This window comes from Misgurnus anguillicaudatus, chromosome 5 (genome assembly GCF_027580225.2).
Source record: "Misgurnus anguillicaudatus chromosome 5, ASM2758022v2, whole genome shotgun sequence".
In the NCBI taxonomy this organism is placed as follows: Eukaryota; Metazoa; Chordata; class Actinopteri; order Cypriniformes; family Cobitidae; genus Misgurnus; species Misgurnus anguillicaudatus.
Window position 1 is genome coordinate 36,477,769 of NC_073341.2, and position 19,713 is coordinate 36,497,481.

The 19,713-nt window shown below is 33.7% G+C and overlaps 2 long non-coding RNA genes across 2 annotated transcripts; one reads left to right on the plus strand and one right to left on the minus strand.

Moving 5' to 3' along the window:
- Window positions 1-4,873: 4,873 nt before the first annotated feature.
- Window positions 4,874-6,021, minus strand: LOC129451086 (uncharacterized). The gene is made up of 2 exons (XR_012369736.1): window positions 5,638-6,021; window positions 4,874-5,301 (listed from the first exon to the last, which is right to left on the minus strand). It is a non-coding gene; the product is annotated as an uncharacterized lncRNA (long non-coding RNA).
- An 852-nt stretch (window positions 6,022-6,873) lies between these two features.
- On the plus strand, window positions 6,874-7,949 carry LOC141363990 (uncharacterized). Its single transcript, XR_012369737.1, has 3 exons — window positions 6,874-7,233; window positions 7,381-7,492; window positions 7,633-7,949. It is a non-coding gene; the product is annotated as an uncharacterized lncRNA (long non-coding RNA).
- The last annotated feature ends 11,764 nt before the right edge of the window (window positions 7,950-19,713 follow it).

A 19,713-nucleotide genomic window follows, 5' to 3' on the forward strand; every position in this document is an offset into this window, starting at 1 on the left:
CTGTATCCTCTCCATCTCTTTCCGGGACGATGAGTCATCAGGTAGCCTATCATGTGGACGTCTGGACAGCCCGTCTGCATCCTGATTCTGCTTCCCAGCCCTGTACTGCAGCTGGAAATCGAAGGTTGACAGATCAGCTAACCACCTGTAGCTTGTGGCATCAAGCTTGGCAGAGGTAAGTATGTAGGTCAATGGGTTACTATCAGTGACAGCAAGAAATGGGCGTCCGTAGAGGTAGTCTTGAAATTTTTCTGTAATTGCCCACTTAAGGGCAAGAAATTCCAACTTGTGGGCAGGGTACCTGCTTTCACATCTTGACAGACCACGGCTTGCATAGGCGATGACTCTCTTCTGTCCTTGTTGCTCCTGGTAGAGTGCTGCACCAAGACCTGAAGTGCTGGCATCTGTATGCAGGATGTAAGGCAACTTGGGGTCAGCAAACCCGAGGACAGGGGCAGTGGTTAGCTTCTCGATGAGAGTGTCAAAAGCTGTTTGGCAAGTGGTAGTCCATCTGTCACCGAAGAGGTCTTTTGGATTGTAGTACTTCTCACTATTCACTGTGGTCTTAAAGCCTTTTCTCAATGGAGGATATCCAGCAGTGAGGGCATTGAGAGGCTTCACAATCTTTGAATAGTCCTTAACGAACCTACGGTAGTAACCGCAGAATCCCAAGAATGCTCTCAGTTCTTTCAGTTTAGTTGGTCTTGGCCAGGTTTTTAAAGCTGTTATTTTCTCTGGGTCTGTTTCAACTCCCTTCTCAGACACAATGTGTCCTAAGTACTTCACGGAGGTCTGGAAGAATTTGCATTTCTCGGGCGATAACTTCAGGCCAAACTCTTTCAACTGGTTGAGCACCCGCATCAGTCTTTCCTCATGCTCTTGTAGTGTTGAGGAGAAGATAATCAAGTCATCCAGGAAGACGAGAGCCTGCTTCATGTTCAATCCTCCTATGCAGCGTTCCATGAGCCTCTGGAATGTGCTTGGGGCATTTGTTATCCCCTGAGGCATCCGGTTGAATTCATAGAATCCAAGTGGACAGACAAATGCAGTTTTCTGCTTGTCTTGTTCCTCCATTTCGATCTGGTAAAATCCAGATTTGAGATCGAGCACTGAGAACCACTTTGATCCAGTCAATGCTGAAAAGGACTCCTCCAGATTGGGTAAGGCGTATGAATCTTTGATCGTCTGCAAGTTCAGCTTTCTATAGTCCACGCAGAGTCTGACATCGCCATTCTTCTTCTTGACGACCACAATCGGCGAGGAGAAGGGTGATTCAGATTCGCGGATGACTTCTGCATGAAGGAGTTGCTGGATGTGGTTTCGTACAGCCTCGATGTCCTGTGGGTGTATAGGCCTCGCTCTGTGCTTAAAAGGTGTCTCGTCACTAAGCTTTATGTGATGTTTGATCTTGTCAGTACGGCCAAAGTCAAGGTCGTGCTGCGCGAACACCTCAGGCATGGAGTTCAACTTTTCGGATATTCTGTCTTTCCACTTGTTACATATTGGAGAGTTACTGAAGTTAAATTCAATTTTTTTCTTGGGGATCAGGTCTGTTGAGTGTTTGGAACCAAGAGTTTGAAGAGACTGGGCACTTTTGATGGCATGGAACTCTGCTATCACAGCCTTAGGGGGTAGAGTTATGTCATGGTCTGACTCATTCTTCAGAATGACTGGTAAGCAGTGGGGCTGCTTAGATGGCAGGTTTGCTAGCCCGTCAGTTACCAGTATGCCACCTGGTAACGAAACTGCTGTTGGTGACTCTACTATCACCCACTGACTGCAGTTAGTTGTTCTGCAGCTCACTGATCCTTCAAAGACTCTTGTCTGACCGGCAGCAATGGTCTCAGCGTCTCTGCTGTGTAGTCTCACTTTCCCCATGCTTGAATCAAAAGTATGTCTTTGTCTGGCTCCTAGAGTTTTTAAGACTGCTCTGTAGCCATATGGAAGGGACTGGTAGTTCTGAGGAGTGACATCTGCATACTGCTCATAGAGAACATCTAAAGCATTGGTTCCTACTAGTACTGATGACAGAGTTGAGCGCATATCAGGTACAATTAACGCTAGTGTAGGAACGTCAATGTCCACTCCAAAGGTGCTCCTAGGGAAGCTGATGGTGACTTCGATGTAGCCAAGGTAAGGCACTTCCTGACCATTTGCTCCCTCCACCTCAAGCAAGTCACTTAATGAGTGGATGGGAAGATGAGACAGGGTTTCTTGATAGAAGGAGTTTGGGATTGTCGTGACTTGAGAGCCTGTGTCTAATAGGCAGCTGCATACTTTGCCACATATGGTCACTTGTGCAGTGCACCGTGCTCCAATCAGTCCCTTGGGCAGGGTTGTTGACTGTCTCTTGGTGGTAGAGTTAGAGAACATGTTAGAAACACGTCGTTTCTGTTTGGGACACTTTGTCTGTCTCCCAGTCCCTGTTTGTCCCTCTGCAGGAACTGGCTCTAAAAATTCTTAGGCTCTGAAGTGCTGTTTACAACATCCCATGCTTGCTGCTTTTCCTTCAACAGCTTTCCTTTTGAGGCTACCAGAGAGGGATTTGGTTCACCATCACACTGTGGCTTGATGTGTCCATCCTCTCCGCACCTGAAGCAGTACCAAGGTTTTGGTCTCCTGCTGCTGTTGGTCTTTTCATCTTGGCTGTGAGGTGTGGGAGTCTGAACTCCCATAAAACCAGGTGTGGGCACCTTCAGTTTGGGAGCTGGCTTAGCTTGGTTCTTTCTTTGACTTTTCTGCGTGACACGTGCGAGCTGGGTTTGTAAATCTGCTATTTGCCTTTTCAGATCTTGAATCTCTGGTGAAGGAGAAGGTAAATGCGATGTACTGCATTCTTCATCATACTGCACACAAATGCCTTGGTAATGGGATGACACCTTGGGTTTTGAGGAACTGAGATGGTGCTTCATCCGAGATGCTTTGGAAGCTCGCCTGTCTTCTGCTGTGCGGAGTAACAGCAGCAGTTCTGCAAAGGTAGGTGGATTTTGCTTTTTCTGCTCCAGTTGCAGCTCAGATATCAAGGTGTTGTCCCAACAACCTCTGACAAATTGTCTCAGAAGCTGCCTGTCAAACTCACTTGCAGAGACACCCCCCCTCCTGAGGGTGGCATTCAACATCACCTGCAGCTGTTGGAGGTAAGTTGAGGGTTTCTCACCACTGTCTTGCATTGTATTGAGATACTTTGCAAATAGGTCGTCGCCATCTTCAACGGTGCTAAATGCAGAGTCCAGGATATCCAGATATACACTTGGAGGTGTTTCGGGTGTCAGGTGCTTCACAATGTCAATGGCAGGTGACAAGAGGCTTTCAAGGAGCTTCCGTGATTTGTGCAGGTCTGATTGCCTAGTGTCTTTGAGAAGAAGTCCCACATTAGAGCGCCAGGTCTCATAATCTGCCTCATTGTTGGGTCTAGGGAGATGCCCAGAAAAGGGTCGGATTCTTAGGGCTGTGTTTACATGCATAGCAGAGTCTTCATTTCGCACAATGTGTTCAATGATTACTTTCTGAATTTCTGGTGGATTCATGTCACAGAGTTTCAGAACAGATGGTGTCTCTTTGGCTGGTGCTGAAGGTGGCGTCCAGTCGCCGCCTGGCTGGACATGCTGCTCTGGACATGTGTTCTGAGGGCCAACCTGTGTGGCTCTTTGTGGAAGATGTTGCTCAGGTGATTTCAATTCCATGCTGTCACTTTGAGTCTCGGACTTCTCGAGGTCAACAGCATTGCTGATGATGGAGAGTTCTTCTTTAAGGAGAGTTGCAAGGTCCTTGCCAGTCTGCTTTGCTATCTCCTTCAGCTCAGAGAGGTAGGTCTGTGTAGCTGTTTTGCTAACTACAGGTGTGTAGACACTAGCTAGGGTTATAATGCAGTAACTGTATTTAGCTGGGGAACTAGTGTCAAGTGTGTAGGGCAATAAAGATGCAAGTGCCTGTACAGCTGTGCCATATCTATATTCTATAATGACTTGCTTGTCTGAGTGTGCTGTGTGTGTGGAGTCTATTGGAATTATTCTTTCGATGGAACCATATTGCTTAAGAAAGTCAAAAAGTTCTTCATCTGTTTCTGTATCGGTAATGCCACTAACGATAACAGCATTAGGGACTTTTACATTGTTATGCTGGACTGCTTCCATGTCTCGTTAAGATTAGACTCTAGTTTTAACTCTATTTTATTTTGATTAATACCACTCCTGGCTGCTGGCTCGCCAAATTTTATGTAGCACTTATGTCACTGCAATCGTAATAACTATGCTACTGGACCAGTTCTAGGTTCGTTGAGTGGTGTATGTTATATTAGAAAAGACACATGAGACATGAAAACTTATATAAATTAATTAGCAGTTTACTGAACAGGAATAAGAATGGAATAGGTAAGTTAGTAAGATAAATAGAATAATTAAATAAATATATCAATATAAGTTATTCAATAAATGTATTGATAAATATTTACCCCACAAAATGTAGATCAATAAATAATCAATAAATATTTACAGTAAAAGATGTATGTCAATAAATAATCAATAAATATTTACAGTACGATATGTATAATAAATAATTTTAAATCCTTTATATTTAATCTTTTCTTATTTAAATAAGTTTAAATGGATTTAACTGGTTTAAGTATGGGTTTATTCTGGTTAGTTTTGTTCTTAGACCGGTCTATTAAATTTTAATCAGCTCTTTTAGAACAGTTGCTTTAACTATTTTTAAGCTATTTGTTTCTAGTTTTCTTTTAAGTTAACTCTTCTTTAAGGGAACAGGTACGTATTTTAGTGTGCTTATGTTAGTGTGATTGTTTCACTTTATAGGGTCTAACTCTTTCTTTGCAGGTAAAATGTAAGGATTTAAATGTTTCTTTTGTTTGTGCAATTGCTACACTTTGGAGTCTCACTTTAACAGAAAACATAAAAGAAAAAAAAAATACAATACATCAACCAATTTTCATTCATACATTCACCTATTCACCAATTTCTCTATTCAATAAATCTAAATTATTGTGTTGCAATTTCAGAATTTCAGTTCAGAGGATCCGTCCAATTCGATGTGTTCAAAGGTCAATGTCCAATGTGATTAAAAGAATATAGCTCAGTGGTTCACTTTGTTCAGGTCAAACCGTGTAAGCGATCAGAATGCGGTGTTTCAGTTCTTGCAGGTTAGAGATCCTTGGGTTGGCTCGCCATCTAGTATCCAGTTGAAATATCTGTTCATTCGTATGCTGTCTCGCAATACGCTGATTATCCAAAGGTTCGATCCGGTGTCGAGCTGTCCACAAACTTTCCGTGTAGGGGAAAAAAACCTGGCCTGCACAGCAGGCCATAAAGAAAATGTCAAATAAATAAATAAAATAAATTATCTCAACAGTAACAACTGCTTATTCTCATGTTTAACGCTGATAACGGAGGATTGCGATTCCTCTCGTTACTGACTGTCACCATGGTAACATCAAACAACTTGCTTTGCCGTTTCCCAAAATACAAATAAATCAATATACAATGTCAAAGTATAAGGGAAAAATCTTAATATTACATACATTTCCCTTTTTTTAACATAAAACATTCATAAGCTGATTGTACACCGATAATTTGTTACACTGTAATATATTGAACTCAATACACATTAAAACACAGTGAAACTCACCAAAACCGTCTTCAAAACACTCCTCAAAACCACCGCTAAGATGTTATAGGGATGATTCTCGATGAACAAAATATTAGAAGTGTTAAATAAGCCTAATTTTGGAGTTTAGTTTAAGGTGTCTGGATTCCGTGTGTATCTTATCGATTTTCCGTTAGCTTCTGCCGTTAATGTTAAAAAAACAAAACAAAACAAAACAAAACAGCTCGTGCATAACAGTGAAAGTGTCTTAAAGGGGCAGAGGGATTTTAAACTAAAGGGATGGTTCAACATCATTAAAAGAATTGAAACTTTTACAAAATCAATATTTTAATATATTGTGTGGTTTCTAAATAACGTATTTATCTATTTATTGCAATGTATTAATTATATTATATATTATTATATATATTATTTATTTCACTAATATTATTTATGTTTCTATTTGAACTGTGGGTTACACTAACTTCATGCTAATTCGTGTTAGCTTCATGCTAGCTTCATGCTAATTCATGTTAGCATCATGCTAGCTTCATGCTAATTTGTGTTAGCATCATGCTAGCTTCATGCTAATTCATGTTAGCATCATGCTAGCTTCATGCTATCATGGTAGCTTCATGCTAATTCATGTTAGCATCATGCTAGCTTCATGCTATTTCATGTTAGCATCATGCTAACTTCATGCTAATTCATGTTAGCATCATGCTAGCTTCATGCTAATTCATGTTAGCTTCATGTTAGCTTCATGCTAATTCATGTTAGCATTATGCTAACTTGCTAATTCATTTAAGCATCATGTTAGCTTCATGCTAATTCATGTTAGCATCATGCTAGCTTCATGCTAATTCATGTTAGCTTCATGCTAGCTTCATGCTAGCTTAATGCTAATTCATGTTAGCTTCATGCTAATTCATGTTAGCTTCATGCTAATTCATGTTAGCTTCATGCTAATTTATGTTAACTTCATGCTAATTCTTGCTAGCATCATGCTAGCTTCATGCTACTTCATGTTAGCATCATGCTAACTCATGCGAATTCATGTTAACATCATGTTAGCTTCATGTTAATTCATGTTAGCATCATGCCAACTTCATGTTAAATCATGTTAACATGCTAACTTTTTGTTAAATCATGTTTATGGAAAGTTAGACTACTAAACTAAATTTGTTTTAAGTTTCTCTCAAACTGTTTTAAACTTTTAGGCCAGGCTTTGTCAAGCCAACATAAAGTTTGTCTTCAAACTTTTCTATCTAGTTAAATATTATTATTTTAAAAGTGTGCTTAAAAATAATAGAGACTATTCATACATCTACATTTATTTTATAAATGAGGAAATACATGTGAATAATTCAATCTGAATTATAAATCTGAAATGAGTAAACCAATCGGAGTGTTTAATTGTAAGCTCCGCCCCTTTTTTGCTTTCGGATCGCGTCTCTCAGTTCAGAGGAGAGATGCAGAGCGACAGAGACACTCTATCTAACGCGAGAGTGTTTAATTTGATTAAATATGACTCCTAAGTTCATATAAACTGAAGAAATCAGAATTTAACTTGCATATATTCAATGATACAGCGTGATTGTGTGGATTGAGCACTTTTTGAGCTTTCATTTTGACCTGGTGAGTTATTTATAATTACCAATGTTATAATTAGCCATAAAAACGAATGTCAACACTTTAAATGTCATATCATTTTATTTGTTTAATCCATACGAGACAAAATGGTGTTATATTGTGATGTTATATGGGTTGGATTGTTCATTGCAGTGTGATTATGTAAAACCACATGGTGCGCTGTGTTCACTGCTGTTCGCTGACGCCATTTTGGTTGCACGTGCCTGTGAAAGACAAAAAGAGAGAGAAACACGTGAATGGACAGGTATTTGTCTAAATTGTCATTTATTATGATGATGGCACTTATATATGTATTTTATTTGTTTCCTGTATTGTGTACAATTGTTCATCATTATTGATACACAATATTGAATGTTTTTTCCTTTCGTATGAACATTCCTTGAGCTGGATTTTCCTAATTGATGGCGAGCCTCCCATTTCGACCTGATTGGATCACGAATCTAGAGGAAAGGACAAATTTCTATTTTAAATATTTTTCTTCAGACAAGTAAGAGGATACATTTCAGAAACTGTTTCCTTATTTTGTTTGTTTACTTCATTGAACTGAAACATTTCAGAAGCACAAATCTGATAATTTAAGACTGATCAATACTCCAATTGATAAGAACTTTGAACTTGAATACGGATTTCAGTGTGTTACATATATAATTTGTACCATCTTTGTACATTGATTGTGACTGTGATTTCTGTAAATGAGAAGTAATTAATGGCGCTTTTCCATTGCATAGTACCCCACGGTTTGGTTTAGTTTGGGTCGGGTCAGCTCACTTTTGGGAGCTTTTCCATTGGGATCACTTCGTAGTACCCGATACTTTTTTTCGTACCACCTCGGTTGGGGTTCCAAGCGGCCCGAGCTGATACCAAACGTGACGCGTAAACACTGTAGTTCACTGATTGGTCTGAGAGAATCGTCATCGGCGCCGTCATCCTATTATGTAAAATATTAGCTTTAGCTTAAGGCTTGCTGCTAGCTTGCGCTGTCTCGAGCAAACATGTTGTCATCTGTGCTCTGTTTTAAGTTTCCAAACACCCTTTTAGCGATTAAAAACATCCACAGGTTGTGAATCAGGAACACATAAAAGTTTTTTTCCAGACTTGCAGTTTGTGGCGGCACATGCGCGACGTGCACGTCAGTATTATTTATGCTTTAATGCAACTTCATTGAGGCTCAGCGGAGCGCCGTCGACAGACGCCACGGGTGTTTGAACAGAAACTGTTATGTGAGACAGAGTTAGTTATAAACGCGATGTGCAAAGTAAACATCTATTTGTGGTGGCCAATTTTAATTTTGTGGCGGACTAATAAATAAATGTATGGGAATGTACAAGGACGCTCTCTCTTGTATGATGTCACCGCCGTATTCAGCGCAAATATAACGACACGCCTATAATTCCTCCCACTGCGAAGTGATACTAAACTCAATGGAAAAGCTAACCACGCCAAAGTGAGGTGAGCTGACCCGACCCAAACTAAACTAAACCGTGGGGTACTATGCAATGGAAAAGCGCATTTAGAGGGTGCACCCATAGTATATATCCCCCTTCTTCAAATCTTACCCTGGAGGTCCGGAGCACTACAGAGTTTAGCTCCAACCCTGATCAAACACACCTGAGCAAGCTAATCAAGGTCTTCATGATCACTAGGAAATCACAGGTGGGTGGGTTTGATTAGGGTTGGAGCTGGACTCTGTGGTGCTCTGGACCTCCAGGGTAAGATTTGAGGAACCCTGGTATATATAGTTAATTGTATTTTCATTGTTGTTTACTATTTTTTTGTGATTAAGGAAAGAAAAAGAAAGGTTTCTCAATACTCAAAGTAAAATAATTTATTAATCAACTTACCTTCTGTCTCTGCTTGTTGCTCACTATCACTGCTACCTCCTCCTTCGTACCGTGCACCCTTCTGATCTTATTATTATGCCTGGTCCATAAGTAAGTGAGTTAATACCCGCTACATAAAGAAAGTACACTTTCATGGCAATATTTCTAAACGCATTTAATAAATGATCATTAGACTGATGTGACCTACCAAAGACTTGTTAATTTAAAGTTCATGCAGTTCTTTTTTAGTTGTCTGTTAAAATGTTAAAAAATAATAACTTTGAGTTTATTTTTTTTTAAGGGATGTAATTATTCAATATTGATAGTTGTTTGATTCCAATTTAACAATATTAAAATGAGGTTTTTTTGTTTGGACATATACAACTCATAATTAATTTATTAAATGTACTTTTGCAAAACAAAAAATCTGACTTCCAAACTGTTTTATTGTCAGTGTAGGCATTGTGGTTTTTGTTTGTTTGCAATGCATTAAACTGAAATGAATACATATTTAATTAACTAGATTTTTTCAGTATTTTGAGAAGTACATAACCATATTTCACATACAATAGAAGTAGTTAAAGTACATACTGTAGAGAGATGCATTGAAATCACTTCACTGCACTGAAATCACAGTTCAACTGATTGAATTTAATTTTGTATATTTGAATTTACTTGGCAAACTTGTATTTGAAACATTACATTTAATGAGTAATTAAATGTACTGTTAATATACATTAACTTATTTTTAATATCACATTAATTGCTTGACAGTAGATTGAACAGTGCACTTTAAGTATATTATAAAAACACTAGAAGTAATTATGAAAGTAGATATAAAGTTGTAATAAAGTACCAATTAAGTTGTTCCAAAAAATCACTCTTAATGGCAACTTATTACATTTTATTTCAACTTAATATATGATATATGTGAAATTAATTACACTTAATGTGCATTCAGTGCGCCGAAAAGATTGCATTTAATTCACACTTAAGAGTATTGTTAACAGACATTAAAGTGCATTTTAAATCACATTAATTGCATGTTATTATATTGTGTAGTGCACTTTAAGTATATTGTAAAAACACTAGAAGCAATTATGAAAGTAGATATAAAGTTGTAATAAAGTACCAATTAAGTTGTTCCAAAAAATCACTCTTAATGGCAACTTATTACATTTTATTTCAACTTAATATATCATGTATTTGAAATTAATTGCATTTAATGTGCATTCAGTGCGCTGAAAAGATTGCATTTAATTCACACTTAAGAGTAAAGAGACATTAAAGTGCATTTTAAATCATATTAATTGCATGTTATTATATTGTGTAGTGCAAACACTAGAAGCAATTATGAAAGTAGATATAAAGTTGTAATAAAGTACCAATTAAGTTGTTCCAAAAAATCACTCTTAATGGCAACTTATTACATTTTATTTCAACTTAATATATGATATATGTGAAATTAATTACACTTAATGTGCATTCAGTGCGCCGAAAAGATGGCATTTAATTCACACTTAAGTGTATATACTTAAAGTGTATTATTTATGTAATAAGTACACTTTATAAAAGTACACTTAAGCACACTTTTTTTTCACAAGGGCATGCACATCGCGTCTCTTTCAGGCGGAGCTTTGGCGCTTCTTACAAGCGCAAATGCAGCCTACTACAATACACGAGGGAAGACAAAAACCAATCATAAAGCGAAGTAAGTTAGAGAGGCGGGACTTAGGAAAGGTAAAGCCAATCATATTAGCGATGTGAGTTTTGAAGGCGGGACTCATCTGTTAACCGTTTGTTTACCACAAATAGCGCTATTTTTTGTAAGAGTTTAAATCTCATTGAAATGATTCCTGAATAAATTCATTTTAAATGAAATAAGTAATAAGTAAAAAAACACAAGAAACAGACAGACATCAGTTATATGAATAAAGATCATATTATTTTTTTTTAAATAAAAAAGCACCCCAGAAACAAAGGGCACATTCTCTCCAGGAATAAAAAGGGCAGGTGCTCAAGCCCCCTTTGATGTCTATGTGTGCATGTGCCTGCTTGAATGTATTAAAAATATACCAGCAAGTACACACTCAGAAAAAGGTTTCACTGGGGCGGTACCTTTTCAAAAAGTACACTTCTGAACATAAGTTCATATTGGTTCCTCAAAGGAACATATCTGTATCAAAAATTGTTCAACTTATTTTTTTTCCCTGAGACTGTTTGTTGACTAAAAGTCATTCCATTTAAATGCTGTAAAAAGTAGAAACGTGTATATTAAGGCGTAACTTTAGAGACGGACCCTAAATTCAACATTTCAAATTAATCCCTGATCCAATAAAACCAAATTTCTTCAAAATATAACCTTTGCTGTCTACAAACAATACAACACGTTCACGTACATATATCAAGTACACATAAGCTTTAATCACATCACAAAACAATACAACTTTACACAAAATAACCATGGTTTTGCTAATAGTATACCAATAAACATGGTTACTACACTTTTACCACATAAAACCATGATTAATTTTCGTGAGGGATATTGAAAAACAAGGCCCCATATTGCGTAATTCTTATCTTAAATTGCGTATTATGTTTTAATCATTTTGGTCGCTTTTTGGTAAAATGTCAAGTTCACGAGCACCACCTGGCGCGTTCTATTTAGATGTCATTGAGTTCAGTGATTGTTCTGTAATTACGGCTCAACTCTGATGTTTTTTTTTATTTTATTTTTTATGTCCCTTGTGTTGTTTAATTAAAACTATTAACAACATTTGGACTTTTTATTGTAGATATATATGAATATCATATCAAAACTCTTTAATATGTCTTAATGCTTATTGCTACTTTTTAAAATGTATTTTACAGTATGTATAAATGCTATTTTGTATTAAAATATTTAGATCTATTTTATTATATATTTACAACCACTAGATGGCGCTATGTTAATTACCAGTAATGTTAAAAGAATAAGAGTATTATTCAAGAGTAAAACACAAACATGCTCAGATTGTATGGAGATTTAAATCATCAAAAAGCATCAGATATCATATATTTTAATGCATGATACAAACAAAATAAAGTTTTTTCATTGCTTAACAACAGTCATATGGCAGTCAAAAAACCCTATAGTAAAAGCAGACAATTACAAAGTTAGATAACAATCCCTCATCCCTTACAGCAGTTAAAGCATCGGAAAAGATTCTATATATATTATAAAAATAATATTTAATATTAAAAAATATTTATTCCAATTTTATGCAACAATCTCTTATCTTTGGTAAGAAACAATTAAGCCTAGAGGTTAAATGTGGCATAATACAACTGTAAACAGAAACAGGCCTTATTAAAAAAACGTTAACTTATTAAAGATATCAAGATTATATTTTTTACATTATAGATTTTATGTAGAAATCGCTTAAAGTTGCTTCACTGATACTCTAAACTTTATTAAACTACATCTAAACACAGTTTAAAAATGATCTTTATTCACTGTTATATTTACCTTTAAGCTAAAGAAGACTGTACCATATACCATTAATCTATATAAAGCACTGTACCATACCACCAAAAACGTGTTGAAGTCAGACTTTCTGTTAATGCTATCTATTTTTCTTCACCACCAGGTGGCGACTGCAGATCAAATATGCATTCACGTTTTCATTTCTCTGCAAAGGTTTGAGTGGAGATGAGCACTTGGACCTGTGTGATAATAATAAGAGATTATTCAAAGACATATCACAATGATGATAACTTTAGTATAGGGATGAACATTCCCTTCTGAAAAACAACTTCATACAAGTTAGTTGTCTGGGGGTATTTCAGAAAGCTGAATGAAATATATACGTTTCTGTTTTCTGATGAACACAAAAAATATATTTTGATAAATGATGGTAAGCACACATCTGATAACCATTGACTTCCATAGTAGGAAAACAAATACAACGGAATTCAATGGGTACCGTCAACTGTGTGCTTACCATCATTTATTGAAACATTTTCTTCATAATTTATCACAAGACTTACATAAAATTATTTTTCTACTATGGAAGTCAATGGTTACCATTAGCTGTGTGCTTACCATCATGTATCGAGGTATCTTCTTTTGTGTTCATCAGAAAACAAAAATGTAAAGAGGTTTATAAAAACATGAGGATGAGTAATGATGACAGAATTCACATTTTTGGGTGAACTTTCCCTTTAAAAGAGATTAGATTTTTTCCATGTTTACGTGCTATAATTGGGTCCCCAGTGCTTCTATCAACCTAGAAAATGTGAAAAAGATCAACCCAGTAACTTAGTTTTGGTAAACCATTCTCTGCAAACATGTGAAAAAATAAGTCCCCCCTAGTGATGTCAGAAGGGGATAATACTGCCCCATAATCTGCACTATCCAACCACAGCACTGCCATTTAGTGCAGAGATCAACTCATTTGCATTTAAAAGAAAAAATGTTTTGCTCACACGTACAAAGTTGCAGTTGCAACATGCTATAATAAATTATCTAGAAGTTATTTTGAGCTAAAACTTCACATACGTACTCTGGACACACTAAAGCCTTTTTTGACATCTTAAAGTTTTGTGTCCCCTTTAACGCTAAACTCAGATTACAGCTGCAGCAGACACTTCTTTTGACATCACGCATGATGCACATAAGGTTACATGTTGTGCCGTAAACATAATTTTTTGAAAGGATGAGCCACACACATGATGGGCTATATACATGTTGTGACGAGCTTTGCATCGAAAAAGAAGTCTGATAGTAACTAAAGTTTAACAATGATATTTTCATAGTAAACATGGTAACACAAATCTTAATCAATCCACCAAATAACAATAATATTAAGTGTTTGCAGATAATTTTACAGACCGGCTTAGAAAGAAAAAAAAACACTAACCACGAATTAGTCGCATCACTTACAAACAGTATAAGAACACAAACCACTAAAGTGCACATTTGTTTCCTTTAATGAAAACGAGCACATTCTGGCCTTTTCTGCTTGACCGTACATGCTTTAATAATATATTATAGTGTGTAGTGAATTTAGTGTATGTATATCACTGTCTTAATTCAGTAAACAACGTAAAGAATAGGCCTAAACTGAATTGACTTTATTCTCGAAATTTTAAGACTTTATTCTCGTTAAATAATGACTTTATTCTCAAAATTATATTTATTCTGACTTTTTTCTCGTTAAATAATGACTTTATTCTCGCATTTTAATGACTTTATTCTTGAGATGGTTTTATTTTTTTATTTTAGCTTGGCCCTAATCCTCCTTCATATAAAAGTGACATTGATAAGCTAAAAATTTGATTGGTTATGCCTAAAAAATAATTTCAACTTAAATGTTTTCCCTTTAAGTGACATTGATAAGCTTAACATTTTTATTGGTAACGCCTAAAAATAATTTCAACTTAAAATTTCTCCCTGTAAAAGTGACATTGATAAGCTTAACATTTTTATTAGTAATGCCTAAAAATTTTTTCAATTTACATTTTCTCCCTTTAAAAGTGACATTGATAAACTTAACATTTTTATTGGTTACACCTCAAATAATTTCAACTAACATTTTCTCCCTGTAGTGACATTGATAAGCTAAAAATTTTATTGGTTACGCCTAAAAAATAATTTCAACTTAAATGTTCTCCCTGTAAGTGACATTGATAAGCTTAACATTTTTATTGATAACGCCTAAAAAATTTTTCAATTGACATTTTCTCCCTTTAAAAGTGACATTGATAAGCTTAACATTTTTATTGATAACGCCTAAAAAATGTTTCAATTGACATTTTCTCCCTTTAAAAGTGACATTGATAAGCTTATCATTTTTATTGGTAACACCTAAAAAATTATTTCAACTTAAATGTTCTCCCTGTAAGTGACATTGATAAGCTTAACATTTTTATTGGTAACACCTAAAAAATTATTTCAACTTAAATGTTCTCCCTGTAAGTGACATTGATAAGCTTAACATTTTTATTGGTAACACCTAAAAAATTATTTCAACTTAAATGTTCTCCCTGTAAGTGACATTGATAAGCTTATCATTTTTATTGATAACGCCTAAAAAATGTTTCAATTGACATTTTCTCCCTTTAAAAGTGACATTGATAAGCTTAACATTTTTATTGGTAACACCTAAAAAATTATTTCAACTTAAATGTTCTCCCTGTAAGTGACATTGATAAGCTTAACATTTTTATTGGTAACACCTAAAAAATTATTTCAACTTAAATGTTCTCCCTGTAAATGACATTGATAAGCTTATCATTTTTATTGATAACGCCTAAAAAATGTTTCAATTGACATTTTCTCCCTTTAAAAGTGACATTGATAAGCTTAACATTTTTATTGGTAACACCTAAAAAATTATTTCAACTTAAATGTTCTCCCTGTAAGTGACATTGATAAGCTTAACATTTTTATTGGTAACACCTAAAAAATTATTTCAACTTAAATGTTCTCCCTGTAAGTGACATTGATAAGCTTAACATTTTTATTGGTAACACCTAAAAAATTATTTCAACTTAAATGTTCTCCCTGTAAGTGACATTGATAAGCTTATCATTTTTATTGATAACGCCTAAAAAATGTTTCAATTGACATTTTCTCCCTTTAAAAGTGACATTGATAAGCTTAACATTTTTATTGATAACACCTAAAAAATTATTTCAACTTAAATGTTCTCCCTGTAAGTGACATTGATAAGCTTAACATTTTTATTGATAACACCTAAAAAATTATTTCAACTTAAATGTTCTCCCTGTAAGTGACATTGATAAGCTTATCATTTTTATTGATAACGCCTAAAAAATGTTTCAATTGACATTTTCTCCCTTTAAAAGTGACATTGATAAGCTTAACATTTTTATTGATAACACCTAAAAAATTATTTCAACTTAAATGTTCTCCCTGTAAGTGACATTGATAAGCTTAACATTTTTATTGATAACACCTAAAAAATTATTTCAACTTAAATGTTCTCCCTGTAAGTGACATTGATAAGCTTAACATTTTTATTGATAACACCTAAAAAATTATTTCAACTTAAATGTTCTCCCTGTAAGTGACATTGATAAGCTTATCATTTTTATTGATAACGCCTAAAAAATGTTTCAATTGACATTTTCTCCCTTTAAAAGTGACATTGATAAGCTTAACATTTTTATTGATAACACCTAAAAAATTATTTCAACTTAAATGTTCTCCCTGTAAGTGACATTGATAAGCTTAACATTTTTATTGATAACACCTAAAAAATTATTTCAACTTAAATGTTCTCCCTGTAAGTGACATTGATAAGCTTAACATTTTTATTGATAACGCCTAAAAAATGTTTCAATTGACATTTTCTCCCTTTAAAAGTGACATTGATAAGCTTAACATTTTTATTGATAACACCTAAAAAATTATTTCAACTTAAATGTTCTCCCTGTAAGTGACATTGATAAGCTTAACATTTTTATTGATAACACCTAAAAAATTATTTCAACTTAAATGTTCTCCCTGTAAGTGACATTGATAAGCTTAACATTTTTATTGGTAACACCTAAAAAATTATTTCAACTTAAATGTTCTCCCTGTAAGTGACATTGATAAGCTTATCATTTTTATTGATAACGCCTAAAAAATGTTTCAATTGACATTTTCTCCCTTTAAAAGTGACATTGATAAGCTTAACATTTTTATTGATAACACCTAAAAAATTATTTCAACTTAAATGTTCTCCCTGTAAGTGACATTGATAAGCTTAACATTTTTATTGGTAACACCTAAAAAATTATTTCAACTTAAATGTTCTCCCTGTAAGTGACATTGATAAGCTTAACATTTTTATTGATAACGCCTAAAAAATGTTTCAATTGACATTTTCTCCCTTTAAAAGTGACATTGATAAGCTTAACATTTTTATTGATAACACCTAAAAAATTATTTCAACTTAAATGTTCTCCCTGTAAGTGACATTGATAAGCTTAACATTTTTATTGATAACACCTAAAAAATTATTTCAACTTAAATGTTCTCCCTGTAAGTGACATTGATAAGCTTAACATTTTTATTGATAACACCTAAAAAATTATTTCAACTTAAATGTTCTCCCTGTAAGTGACATTGATAAGCTTAACATTTTTATTGATAACACCTAAAAAATTATTTCAACTTAAATGTTCTCCCTGTAAGTGACATTGATAAGCTTATCATTTTTATTGATAACGCCTAAAAAATGTTTCAATTGACATTTTCTCCCTTTAAAAGTGACATTGATAAGCTTAACATTTTTATTGATAACACCTAAAAAATTATTTCAACTTAAATGTTCTCCCTGTAAGTGACATTGATAAGCTTAACATTTTTATTGATAACACCTAAAAAATTATTTCAACTTAAATGTTCTCCCTGTAAGTGACATTGATAAGCTTAACATTTTTATTGATAACACCTAAAAAATTATTTCAACTTAAATGTTCTCCCTGTAAGTGACATTGATAAGCTTAACATTTTTATTGATAACGCCTAAAAAATGTTTCAATTGACATTTTCTCCCTTTAAAAGTGACATTGATAAGCTTAACATTTTTATTGATAACACCTAAAAAATTATTTCAACTTAAATGTTCTCCCTGTAAGTGACATTGATAAGCTTATCATTTTTATTGATAACGCCTAAAAAATGTTTCAATTGACATTTTCTCCCTTTAAAAGTGACATTGATAAGCTTAACATTTTTATTGGTAACACCTAAAAAATTATTTCAACTTAAATGTTCTCCCTGTAAGTGACATTGATAAGCTTAACATTTTTATTAGTAATGCCAAAAAATTTTTTAATTGACATTTTCTCCCTTTAAAAGTGACATTGATAAGCTTATCATTTTTATTGATAACGCCTAAAAAATGTTTCAATTGACATTTTCTCCCTTTAAAAGTGACATTGATAAGCTTAACATTTTTATTGGTAACACCTAAAAAATTATTTCAACTTAAATGTTCTCCCTGTAAGTGACATTGATAAGCTTAACATTTTTATTAGTAATGCCTAAAAAAATTTTCAACTTACATTTTCTCCATTTAAAAGTGACATTGATAAGCTTAACATTTTTATTGATAACACCTAAAAAATTATTTCAACTTAAATGTTCTCCCTGTAAGTGACATTGATAAGCTTAACATTTTTATTGGTAACACCTAAAAAATTATTTCAACTTAAATGTTCTCCCTGTAAGTGACATTGATAAGCTTAACATTTTTATTGATAACGCCTAAAAAATGTTTCAATTGACATTTTCTCCCTTTAAAAGTGACATTGATAAGCTTAACATTTTTATTGATAACACCTAAAAAATTATTTCAACTTAAATGTTCTCCCTGTAAGTGACATTGATAAGCTTAACATTTTTATTGGTAACACCTAAAAAATTATTTCAACTTAAATGTTCTCCCTGTAAGTGACATTGATAAGCTTAACATTTTTATTGATAACGCCTAAAAAATGTTTCAATTGACATTTTCTCCCTTTAAAAGTGACATTGATAAGCTTAACATTTTTATTGATAACACCTAAAAAATTATTTCAACTTAAATGTTCTCCCTGTAAGTGACATTGATAAGCTTAACATTTTTATTGATAACACCTAAAAAATTATTTCAACTTAAATGTTCTCCCTGTAAGTGACATTGATAAGCTTATCATTTTTATTGATAACGCCTAAAAAATGTTTCAATTGACATTTTCTCCCTTTAAAAGTGACATTGATAAGCTTAACATTTTTATTGATAACACCTAAAAAATTATTTCAACTTAAATGTTCTCCCTGTAAGTGACATTGATAAGCTTAACATTTTTATTGATAACACCTAAAAAATTATTTCAACTTAAATGTTCTCCCTGTAAGTGACATTGATAAGCTTAACATTTTTATTGATAACACCTAAAAAATTATTTCAACTTAAATGTTCTCCCTGTAAGTGACATTGATAAGCTTATCATTTTTATTGATAACGCCTAAAAAATGTTTCAATTGACATTTTCTCCCTTTAAAAGTGACATTGATAAGCTTAACATTTTTATTGATAACACCTAAAAAATTATTTCAACTTAAATGTTCTCCCTGTAAGTGACATTGATAAGCTTAACATTTTTATTGATAACACCTAAAAAATTATTTCAACTTAAATGTTCTCCCTGTAAGTGACATTGATAAGCTTAACATTTTTATTGATAACGCCTAAAAAATGTTTCAATTGACATTTTCTCCCTTTAAAAGTGACATTGATAAGCTTAACATTTTTATTGATAACACCTAAAAAATTATTTCAACTTAAATGTTCTCCCTGTAAGTGACATTGATAAGCTTATCATTTTTATTGATAACGCCTAAAAAATGTTTCAATTGACATTTTCTCCCTTTAAAAGTGACATTGATAAGCTTAACATTTTTATTGGTAACACCTAAAAAATTATTTCAACTTAAATGTTCTCCCTGTAAGTGACATTGATAAGCTTAACATTTTTATTAGTAATGCCAAAAAATTTTTTAATTGACATTTTCTCCCTTTAAAAGTGACATTGATAAGCTTATCATTTTTATTGATAACGCCTAAAAAATGTTTCAATTGACATTTTCTCCCTTTAAAAGTGA